This window comes from Arachis stenosperma, chromosome 10 (genome assembly GCF_014773155.1).
Source record: "Arachis stenosperma cultivar V10309 chromosome 10, arast.V10309.gnm1.PFL2, whole genome shotgun sequence".
NCBI classification, from domain to species: Eukaryota; Viridiplantae; Streptophyta; class Magnoliopsida; order Fabales; family Fabaceae; genus Arachis; species Arachis stenosperma.
The window spans coordinates 112,136,464-112,149,226 of record NC_080386.1 but is presented as its reverse complement, the minus strand read 5'-3'; positions in this window follow the sequence as shown (position 1 = coordinate 112,149,226).

The window sequence follows — 12,763 nt, the reverse complement described above, 5'->3', positions numbered from 1 at the left end:
ACTTAAAGTTTGGTTGTGACCTCCCAACACCAAACTTAGAGTTTGACTGTGGGGGCTCTGTTTGACTCTATTTTGAGAGAAGCTCTTCATGCTTCCTCTCCATGGTTACAGAAGGAGAACCTTTATAGTCTGCACTGTCTGCAAGCCACGGAACTTCCTGAATAGCAAACAATTGTTCATCCGGAAAGGTTTCAGAGATCTCAGTAGGAGGGAGGGATGCTCCTGCTACTGGTTCTATCCGGGACAGGTGATCAGCCACTTGATTCTCTGTCCCTTTTCTGTCTCTTATTTCTATATCAAACTCTTGCAGAAGCAACACCCATCTTATGAGCCTGGGTTTTGAATCCTGCTTTGTGAGTAGATATTTAAGAGCAGCATGGTCAGTGTACACAATCACTTTTGATCCTACTAAATAAGATCTGAACTTGTCAAGGGCATAAACCACTGCAAGTAACTCCTTTTCTGTGGTTGTGTAGTTCTTCTGTGCATCATTTAGAATACGGCTACCGTAATAAATGACATGCAGAAGCTTACCATGCCTTTGTCCAGTACTGCACCAATGGCATGGTCACTGGCATCACACATTAGTTCAAATGGTAATGTCCAGTCTGGTGCAGAGATAACTGGTGCTGTGACCAGCTTAGCTTTCAGAGTCTCAAATGCCTGCAGACACTCATTATCAAAGATAAATGGAGTGTCAGCAGCTAGCAGATTACTCAGAGGTTTGGCAATTTTTGAAAAATCCTTTATAAACCTTCTGTAGAATCCTGCATGCCCAAGAAAGCTTCTGATTGCCTTAACATTGGCAGGTGGTGGTAATTTTTCAATTACCTCTACCTTTGCCTTATCCACCTCTATTCCCCTGCTTGAAATTTTGTGCCCAAGGACAATTCCCTCAGTCACCATAAAGTGACATTTCTCCCAGTTTAAAACCAGGTTAGTCTCTTGGCACCTTTTCAGGACAAGTGCTAGGTGATTAAGACAGGAGCTGAATGAGTCTCCATATACTGAGAAGTCATCCATGAAGACTTCCAGAAATTTCTCTACCATATCTGAGAAGATAGAGAGCATGCACCTCTGAAAGGTTGCAGGTGCATTGCACAGACCAAAAGGCATCCTTCTGTAGGCAAACACGCCAGAAGGGCAAGTAAATGCTGTTTTCTCTTGGTCCTGAGGATCTACTGCAATTTGGTTGTAGCCTGAGTAGCCGTCCAAAAAGCAGTAGTATTCATGACCTGCTAGTCTCTCTAGCATCTGGTCTATGAATGGTAAAGGAAAATGATCCTTTCTGGTGACTGTATTGAGCCTTCTGTAGTCAATACACATGCGCCACCCTGTAACTGTTCTTGTAGGAACTAGTTCATTCTTTTCATTATGAACCACTGTCATGCCTCCCTTCTTAGGGACAACGTGGACAGGGCTCACCCAGGGACTATCAGAAATAGGATAAATAATCCCAGCCTCTAGTAACTTAGTGACCTCTTTCTGCACCACCTCCTTCATGGCTGGATTTAGCCGCCTTTGTGGTTGAACCACTGGCTTAGCATCATCCTCCAATAGGATCTTGTGCATGCATCTTGCTGGGCTAATGCCCTTAAGATCACTTATGGACCACCCAAGAGCTGTCTTGTGTGTCCTTAGCACTTGAATTAGTGCTTCCTCTTCCTGTGGATTTAAAGCAGAGCTTATGATCACTGGAAAAGTGCCACCTTCTCCTAGAAATGCATATTTCAGGGATGGTGGTAATGGTTTGAGCTCTGGTTTAGGAGGCTTGTCTTCTTCCTGAGGAATTTTCGGAATTTCTTTTATTTCCTTTAGTTCCTCAAGATCAGGCTGAACATCTTTAAAGATGTCCTCTAGCTCTGATTCAAGACTTTCAGTCATATTGACCTCCTCCACCAAAGAGTCAATAATATCAGTGCTCATGCAGTCATTTGATGTGTCTGGATACTGCATAGCTTTGACAACATTCAACTTGAACTCATCCTCATTGACTCTCAGGGTTATTTCCCCTTTTGGTACATCAATGAGAGTTCGTCCAGTTGCTAGGAAAGGTCTTCCTAGAATGAGAGTTGCACTCTTGTGCTCCTCCATTTCCAGCACTACAAAGTCAGTTGGAAAGGCAAATGGCCCAACCTTGACAATCATGTCCTCTATTATGCCTGATGGATGTTTAATGGAGCCATCAGCAAGTTGGAGGCATATCCTGGTTGGCTTGACTTCTCCAGTCAACCCAAGCTTTCTGATAGTGGATGCAGGTATTAGATTGATGCTTGCTCCAAGATCACATAGGGCTGTCTTGGTGCAAGCACCTTCTAATGTGCATGGTATCAGAAAGCTTCCTGGATCTTGAAGCTTTTCTGGTAAGCTTTTCAGAATGACTGCACTGCATTCTTCAGTGAGAAATACTTTTTCAGTTTCTCTCCAATCCTTTTTATGACTTAAGATCTCTTTCATGAACTTAGCATAAGAAGGTATTTGCTCAAGTGCCTCTGCAAACGGAATCTTTATTTCAAGAGTCCTTAGATAGTCTGCAAAGCGGGCAAATTGCTTATCCTGTTCCGCTTTGCGGAGTTTCTGAGGATAAGGCATCTTGGCTTGATATTCTTCAACCTTAGTTGCTGCAGGTTTATTCCTTACACAAGTGGGTGAAGAAGCATGCTTAAGGGGGTTGTTATCAGCACTTGCAAGTGTCTGACCCCTTTGTGGCGTTTGAACGCCAGACTTGGCTACCCATTGGGCGTTTAACGCCAAATTTTCTCCCTTTTCTGGCGTTTGAACGCCAGAACTGGGCAGGGAATGGGCGTTTAACGCCAGCTTTCCCTCCCTTTCTGGCGTTTGAACGCCATTAGTATTCCTCTCTGGGCTCTTACTGTCCTCAGAGGGATTTTGGATAGTGGTTTGGCTATCCTCTGTCAATTGTTCCTTTACTGACTTTCTACTACTTTGAGCAGTGTTATTCAGTGTCTTCCCACTCCTCAGTTGAACTGCTTGACATTCCTCTGTTATCTATTTAGATATTTGCTGTTTTGCTTGATTCAACTGCAGTTCTATGTTCTTGTTAGCAACTTTAGTTTCATAGAGCATCTCTTTAAATTCTGCTAACTGTTCTGTCATCCGGAGTAATTGTTGATTAAGCTCAATCATCTGTTCTTGAGGATTAGGATCAGTGACTACTGCCATGACTTCCTCTTTTGGAGAGAGCTCATTGCTAGAGTACAAATATTGGTTTCTAGCAACAGTGTCTATAAGCTCTTGAGCTTCTTCAATTGTCTTCCTCATGTGTATGGATCCACCAGCTGAGTGGTCTAAAGACATCTGAGCTCTTTCTGTAAGCCCATAGTAGAAGATGTCTAACTGTACCCACTCTGAAAACATTTCAGAGGGGCATTTTCTAAGCATACCTCTATACCTCTCCCAGGCATTATAAAGGGATTCATTATCCTCTTGTTTAAAGCCTTGGATGTCCAACCTTAGCTGTGTCATCCTCTTTGGAGGGTAAAAATGATTCAGGAATTTGTCTGACAACTGTTTCCATGTCTTTATGCTTGCTGTAGGTTGGTTATTCAACCACCTTTTAGCTTGATCTTTTACAGCAAATGGAAACAGTAATAGTCTGTAGACATCCTGATCTACCTCTTTATCATGTACTGTGTCAGCAATTTGTAAGAACTGTGCCAGAAACTCAGTAGGTTCTTCCTGTGGAAGACCGGAATACTGGCAATTTTGCTGCACTATGATAATGAGTTGAGGATTTAGCTCAAAGCTGCTTGCTTTGATGGGAGGTATACAGATGCTACTCCCATATGCAGCTGTAATGGGGTTAGCATATGACCCCAGAGTCCTTTTGGACTGATTAATCCCACTTAAGTCCATAATGGACAAAAGGGAAATGATAATAATTGCAAATAGATAAATTTTGTTTTTTTTTTGAATTAACCGAAAATTAAAATAAAAACAAAAGGAAAATAAATAAAGAAAATAAATTCGAAAATTAAAAGAAAATAAGATCAAAGCAAATTCAAAACTGAATCAATTAGTTAATTAAAAAGATTTTGAGATAGCAATTAGAAAGATATGATTGAAAAGATTTTTATGAAAAAGATTTGATTTTTGAAAAGAGGAAAGAGAAAAACACAAAAAGACACCAAACTTAAAATTTTTAGAAAATCAAACACTAATTTTCGAAAATTTTAAAGGAAAAACACAAAGAGGACACCAAACTTAGAATTTTTATGAATCAAAAAGGGACTAAGAACATGCAAAAACGAAAATCAAGAGAAAAATAAAAGCATGCAAAAGACACCAAACTTAAAATATGAAACTAGACTCAACTAAAAGACTCTAAACCAACACAAATAAACAGTCCTAATCTAAGCAACAAGATAAGCCGTCAGTTGTCCAAACTCGAACAATCCCCGGCAACGGCGCCAAAAACTTGGTGCACGAAATTGCAATAACACTTTTGCAATCCCGCACAACTAACCAGCAAGTGCACTGGGTCGTCCAAGTAATACCTTGCGTGAGCAAGGGTCGATCCCACGGAGATTGTCGGCTTGAAGCAAGCTATGGTTATCTTGTAAATCTTAGTCAGGATATCAGAAATTATCAGGATTGATTGTAAAAAGCAAAAGAACATGAAAAAGGTACTTGTTTTGCAGTAATGGAGAATAGGCTGAGGCTTTGGAGATGCTCCATCTTCCGAATCTCTGCTTTCCTACTGTCATCTTCATCAAACACGCAAGGCTCCTTCCATGGCAAGCTGTATGTAGGGTTTCACCGTTGTCAATGGCTACCTCCCATCCTCTCATTGGAAATACGTCCCTGATGCTCTGTCACAGCATCGGCTATCCATCTGTCGGTTCTCAATCAGGCCGGAATAGAATCCAGTGATTCTTTTGCGTCTGTCACTAACGCCCCGCCTTCAGGAGTTTGAAGCACGTCACAGTCATTCAATCATTGAGTCCTACTCAGAATACCACAGACAAGGTTTAGACCTTCCGGATTCTCTTGAATGCCGCCATCAGTTCTAGCTTATACCACGAAGATTCCGATTAAAGAATCCAAGAGATATCTACTTAATCTAAGGTAGAACAGAGGTGGTTGTCAGGCACATGTTCATAGTTGAGAATGATGATGATTGTCACGGATCATCACATTCATCCGGGTTAGGGGCAAGTGATATCTTAGAATGGAAGCAAGCATGATTGAATAAGAAACAGTAGTAATTGCATTAATCCATCAAGACACAGCAGAGCTCCTCACCCCCAACCATGGGGTTTAGAGACTCATGCCGTGGAAGGTACAAGAAACGTGTAAAAAGTGTTATGAGGTCATAAGGTACGGATACAATGTCAAAAGATCCTATAAATAGTGAAAACTAGTATCCTAAGGTTTACAGAAATGAGTAAATGACAGAAAAATCCACTTCCGGGCCCACTTGGTGTGTGCTTGGGCTGAGCATTGAAGTAATTTCGTGTAGAGACGTTTTCTGGAGTTAAACGCCAGCTTTCATGCCAGTTTGGGCGTTTAACTCCAAGTTTTATTCCAGTTCCGGCGTTTAACGCTGGAATTTCTGATGCTGATTTGCTACGCCGGTTTGGGCCATCAAATCTTGGGCAAAGTATGGACTATCATATATTGCTGGAAAGCCCAGGATGTCTACTTTCCAATGCCGTTGAGAGCGCGCCAATTGGGCTTCTATAGCTCCAGAAAATCCATTTCGAGTGCAGGGAGGTCAGAATCCAACAGCATCTGCAGTCCTTTTCAGTCTCTGGATCAGATTTTTGCTCAGAACCTTCAATTTCAGCCAGAAAATACCTGAAATCACAGAAAAACACACAAACTCATAGTAAAGTCCAGAAAAGTGAATTTTAACTAAAAACTAATAAAAATATACTAAGAACTCAACTAAAACTACCAAAAACATACTAAAAACAATGCCAAAAAGCGTATAAATTATCCGCTCATCAACGCGCACGCATCAACCACGCGTACGCGTGGGTGCTCTCGTGCCCCAGGCACAAAACTGGCACAGTTCTGGCACAACTCTTTGGAAAATGGCTGGGCATTGGGTGCAGCACAATCGGCGCGCCTGCGCACATCACGCACACGCGTGGATGGCGCTTCCTGGAATAATGGCGCGTACGCGCCAAGTGCGCCTACGCGCGAGGGGTCATTCTGCTAAAAATTTTCTAAGTTAAAAGCTGCAGAATTCACAGATTCAAATCCTAATCTTCTGACGGACATAACTTCCTCATTTTAAATCGTTTTTCACCCGTTCTTCAAACGGCATGGACATCCCGGATCCAATTTCATTTCTACATAGATTTGGCACAAAACAGAGATCCGTAGTCCAAGTTATGTCCCGTCAAAGTATGCCCAAAAACCATATTTTTCATACAAAACCACAAAGTGCCATTTCCAACTCTTTTCAAAATCAATCAAAATATGCCAATTTCATCCCTTTTCTTTGAAATCAATCAAAATGTATCAAATTAAACATCAAGCCTCCTCAACTCACACAGTGACACATTACCACAATTTACAAACTCACTATCCCATCATTTTAACCCACTTCACCCAAGTGGATCAAACCCAAACACATTGACATATCATATACTCTTCCTCATGCCAATTTTCAACAACACCAATTCCACTAAATCATCATTGTTCACAATCAATATCATACTCACCATCAACATGGTTCAACCCACAATTCAACCATAACTAATCATCAAGCATATATCACAACATGCATATTTCTCATACATCATACTATTAAGGCATCAATAATCATCGTCACATATATGACCACATCATATGTATCAACCATTCAACAACACCAACAATTCAATGCCTATCTTAAGGCCTCTAGCCTAAGTATTTCCTACCACATTACATATTAGATACGAGAAACCAAGACCATACCTTAGCCGATTTCCCAAGCTCAACCGGAGCACTTCCAAACCACTTTTCCTCAAGCTCTCAAGGCCTCAACACCTCCAAGAATAGATTTTTCACCACCAAACCCTTTTCAAGATTTTCAATATCACCAATCAAGCTCCAATATTCACATATACACAACCTAAGCCACAATCAGCACACCCATACACAACATCTCAAAACCCAAACATCATAGAACCACAAATTACACTAGGATTGAGAATCTTACCACACCCAAAGTCCAAGGAGACAAGATTAACCTTCTCCTTCAAGAGAGTTGGGTCCTATAACATCAAAGAGCCCAAAGTCTCAACATTTTTGCTCATGAAACTCGAAATCAAGGCTAGAAATTCGAAGAGCAAAACGTGGCTTACCTCAAGATTGATTGTATGAGTTTTGTAGAGCTCTTCGCGGTGAACGCGTGTCCGCAAACGGAGCGGCAATCAGAGCTCTAGATCAAAAGTTATGGTGGTTTGAAGATCAAGTGAGAGAAAGAACTTGAGAGAGTGTTCTTCCCTCCATGGTCTCCATTTCCAACGTGTGAGTGTGTTTAGTGAGGAGAGAGAATGCTGAAAACTAGGGTTTTGGTAAGTTATATTGGGCCAAGGGCCCACTTTGGGTCCGATTGGCCCGGTTTGGCCGGTTCGGTCCAATCTTGGTCCGAATTCTATAAAATTGGTACCGAAATTCTCGTCTCAATCTCCTCTATCACATTTAGCCACAAAAATCACATTTTGGGCTTTCTGGAATAAATTCTCATTTATGGGTTAATTAGCCGTTAATTAACCGGGTTTTACAAATACAGTTCTTTAAATCTAAAAATATCTTTTTATAATCATTTCAAATATATATATATATATATATATATATATATATAAATTTAAATCCGCGGTTACCGATTTTCACAGTTTTAATTTAATCTCTCGGCTCTTTAATTACACAAATTTTTTCTTGATTTCCAAAATATTTCTAGCCTTGAATTCATCAAAATAATTTGGTTCTTGGCTGCACTTAAACCGACCGAACCTCAAACTTATAACAAATATCAATATATCACAAGAATTCAATATAAAATTCAATCAAATCCAATTAACAATCAATTGCAACATTAATTCACTTATCCAATACAAATGTAACCCGTGAGAAATTACCAAAACTCTACCTCCGTACGAAATCAAAACAACAAAAACTTCAGAGAAGCTTTTTGACTGATCTGCTGAAGAAGAAAATGTCAGAAATCGTCTATGCCCCTTAGAACTCCAATTGACCGAATTCAAGGGAAAGGGAAGCTGCGTCACCGTCAACTTCTACCAAACAAAAGTAATGCCAACATGTAGAGGAGGAAGATACGAACACTTAATTGGATTAGATTTTTTATTGGAGTTACGGATTATAAGAAATCGAAGCCAAAAGTCATGGAGGTTTCACAGTTCTCTTCAAGAAAACTTTCAATCTTTCTCTCTCCTTTTTGTTCAACTTCAGTTCGGTTATGAGGTGAAGCAAGAAGATTAGATGGTGATTTGTGGTGTTGAGCATTATTAGATGTCAAGTTATATATATGTATATATGCATTCAGCCACGTTTCCATTCTCTTTCTTTTGTTCCCTTAATAGCTTCGGCCAATTTCTTTCCCTTTGTTCCCTTAATGGCTTCAGCCAATGAGGATGGAGCTAAGGTAATAGTAATGATTAATGGTAATTTGGTGGCTAGTTGTCAAGTTCTAGAGCTGTTGAGTCAATGGTTCAAGTTATAAATATTTTAAACGAATAATTATGAAAAATGAATATATTAAAATACAAGTAATATATATATATATATATAGGATTAAATATATATGAGTTACTAATATAAATGACATTAGTAACTTAAGGATGGAAGATATTTGATGAAGCATTAGCAACTCTAAGCTCATCAGAAAATACCTATAATTACTTATATCGGTAAATATCAGACTTGATAATAATAATAATATTATCTAGGCTCTATTATAATTATAGTGTATAAAATAAATTAAAAACATAATAATAAAATTATATTATCATCTATTTTTTTTAAACTCGGAATTAACTTCTCGAAATAAAACTAATTGTTGAGAATAATATTTTTCAAAAAATATCGTATTGGCATAAAAATTCGGGTTCACTAAAACAAACACGGATGATAGTGGCAGCTAATTAGTAGCTGTTTATCAAGTCGCAGCAAATTGGCAAGATAGCGGCCAATAGGGAGCGGTTTGGGCTCTGCTACTAAAGGAACCAAGATAGCGGCGGTTAGCTTTCCAACGGCTACAAATCAAACCAAGAAGAGAGCCAACTCTAAGTGTCCCATCACTCACTGAAGTCCAGAGCTCTGAAGTCTGAATCACTCCCCCTTTTTCAGCCCTAGCTTCTCTTTGACCATCTAGCACCACCATCGATCATCCACCCCCTGCGTTTCCGTCAGAACCACAGAACCACCACCTTCTTCGCCGAACAACCACCGCAAAAACTCTTTTTCTCTTCTCTTCTCCTGTCTCTTACCTTCTCTGTCTCGCTGCCGGCTACTATCTAGCGCCATCACTACCATATTCTTCCTCTCCTTACAATCTCAGATTGTGGGCATGTGGCTCTCTATCTTGCCCATGCCTTTCTCATTCCCAGTCGTAGAATCAAAACAGAGCTACTCTAGTGTTAATTTGACTCAGGTTCTCAGATCACATTTTCTTCTCTATTTTAGTTAATTTAGGATTAGTTATATGTTGATTTTAGTGTTAATTTGATTTGCTTAGAATTATTTGCTTCTGTTAGTTGAGTATACATTAGAATTAGAATTTTCTGATTAGAATTAGTGTTTGTTTATACATAGTTAAATATGTTGTTAAGAGCTTCTTGAGTTTGACTTTCAATTTGTTTGGATTAATTGATTGATGCTTTGCAGAGTACTGCCAAATGCTGCTGACTTTTTATGTCATTGCTGCTGAATTCTGAATTGGTGTTGCAAAGAATACTTGTTAGTGTTATTTTGTATTGTTTATGCTTTTGCATGCCAAGTGTTCAACAATATGCCAAGTGTTTTGAATATGTTCTAAAGTTCTATGCAGATATGATCTACGATAAGGACAGTATGGATGGCAATGTTTGATTCATTTAGTGCACTTAACCTAATGAGATATGGCTGGGTTGTTGTTGTATTGTTCTAGCTAAAGAAAATTTTGTTTCTTGCAATATCATGCCACAGTTAGTGATATTTTGCACCGAAGATTTTGCATTACTTGATAAAAGCAATGCTTTGAAGTATCTTCTACTTTTTTGGGCTTGAAATGGGGAGAATTATGAGCTTATTGTGTTTTCATTAGTCATGTCAATCTAGAATTAATCATATTTATTTTTTCTTTCTTCTCCAGATTCCTCACCAGCCTATTATCATTACCATATTTTGACAACATTGGGCTCTCTGTTTCAGCTTATTTGCCACATTTTCTCTATATCTCCTCCAACATTGTGCGTGGTTCAAATCTACTGTAGTTATATAGGTTCCTGCCTCCATCACCTCCAACCTTCAACGGTGCACACCTATTGCAGGTTTAGATCTGTTGGTGCATCCTTTCTCCTGCTTTGCTCATTCACTTCTGGTTTGTTCTAAATTTTCTTTCTATGAATTTTGAAATTAATTTTGCTTGTTTTTTGTATCCATTAATTGCTTTGCTTCATTGATGAAAGAAAAAAATAAGATCAATAGGGACCAACTGTAGGTGCAGCATTTTTCATAGAACTATTATCATTACCATAAGCTACATTGAAGTTTGACATATAGGATACAACAGGACAAGAAAGATACCATAGTTTGGCTCCTATATATTACCGTGGTGCAGCAGCAGTAGTTGTTATTTATGATATCTCAAGCATTGTAAAAATTTCAGCTTAGTTAATTTTAAAAGAATCCAACAATTCTAGTCTTAGTTTCTTACTAAAATTCATGAAAACTTTTCTAATATATATCTTACCTTTTTGTTTTATTTTTAATCCCAAGATACATTTGTTAAAGCCAAAAAATGGATTGAAGAATTGCAAGTACATGATAATGCCTTAGAATACTGGAAATGACAATTACTACAACAACCTTAATGTTCTTTTTTAACCCCAAGAACTCATTGTTGAAACTCATGCTTGTGTCATGAGAAACTTTAACTTCAATTCAAAACCAGCCACTTATAAATCATTCACTATCCAAATTTATAATATTTACTCAACTTGATCTGTTGTTCCCCTTGAAAACTTCCCACTTTGTTCTTTTCTATTGTTCTATTTGTACTAACAAAACCAAGTTCAGATTCAAATGCTTATGCTTGTCTCAATCTCACTATAATAAAACTTTAACGCTGTCTATAGGAAGCCATAAGTTGGTAATGGCATTGGTGGCAAACAAATTGGATTTGGAGCCAAATAGAGAGGTTGAAGTCGAGGTATTGTTTACTCACTTTAGAGGATCTAAACCCACGATCTTGACTGCATCATATTGTTTTTGTTTCCATTTAATTGAATTAAACTATTACAGGAAGGGGAGAAATTTGCTAATGAGAGTGAAATATTATACATTAAAACATCTACGAAGACAGGTGATCAGAGAACATCAATGAGCTTTTCTATGAAATAGGTAAATAATGATGAAAATTATCTTCATTTTCATCTAATAGTGAGATTAAAATTTGTGTTTATATAACTGGCTAGAGATATAAGTATCTGCTGCCTAGCTGCGTAAGCAACGATTAGGAGAGTTGGTTCTTAATATGTCCCCCTTAGGTCTTTAGCCTTTCACGTTTTATCTTAATTCTTGCTGCATTAGTGTACATGTTCTGTACAACAAAGACCATGGTCTAGAAATGAAATATATTATTTGGGCTAATCTCCTTTACCATATTTCTATTATTAGAGAAATACTATGTTAGTTTAGCAAAAGATTCTTTCTTCGAAACTATTTTTGAATCTTTGATACACTATGCCTTAACTGCTTGCTCTGCCCATGTAGCTTAACAATATTGCCATCTTCATTTGAACTTTCCATTTAACCAATTTTCTTATTATCTTCAGAAATCTTTCATCGAAATTCTTCTCTGTCAGGTTACAGAGACTTATAATTATCACAAGTGAAATTGAAAACAATAAAATAATTATAAATGACTAAAAACTTATCCCTGATGTAAGATATGTTCTCTGACCCTTTTATGTGTAGCCTTGTAGTTGTCACGTCATTGTACAAAAGTTGAAGTCTATTTTCTTCATATTACCCTTTGTCTTATATATTTATCCTTTTGTTTGTACTACAGTACTTCCTTGAGACTCTAAGATTTGCAATAATCTGAATCTCTCTATATGATATTGCAAACGCCATGCACAGTGTCTTGTAGTTTAGAGGGGGATACTTGCTATATTTACATTACATTTCTTGTTTGAAGATATCATATTTATTGCTTATTGTTTTATATTTTATTACTACAGGTTGCTATTTTATGTTATATTTCCTATTTGAAGATATTGTATTTATTGTTTATTGTTTTATATTTTATTACTACAGGTAATGTTCTTCTGCTAAGAAACAACATAAATTTGAGTTCAGATATTTCTGAAATCTCACAGGAGAAATTATTGTCATTGGTTACAGAGCAATTAATTGCTACTTGTTAGATGAATCAAGCTGTTAGTTTATCATCTAATTTGGTTCTTTAATAGGGCCATTACTAAATTTGTTATTACTTTACTTGTGATATTTTAGCTATTTTTAGCTTACTCTTATTTTTTTGTTTGTTTAGATGTAGAAGCAATATAATTGAGTAACTTTATGA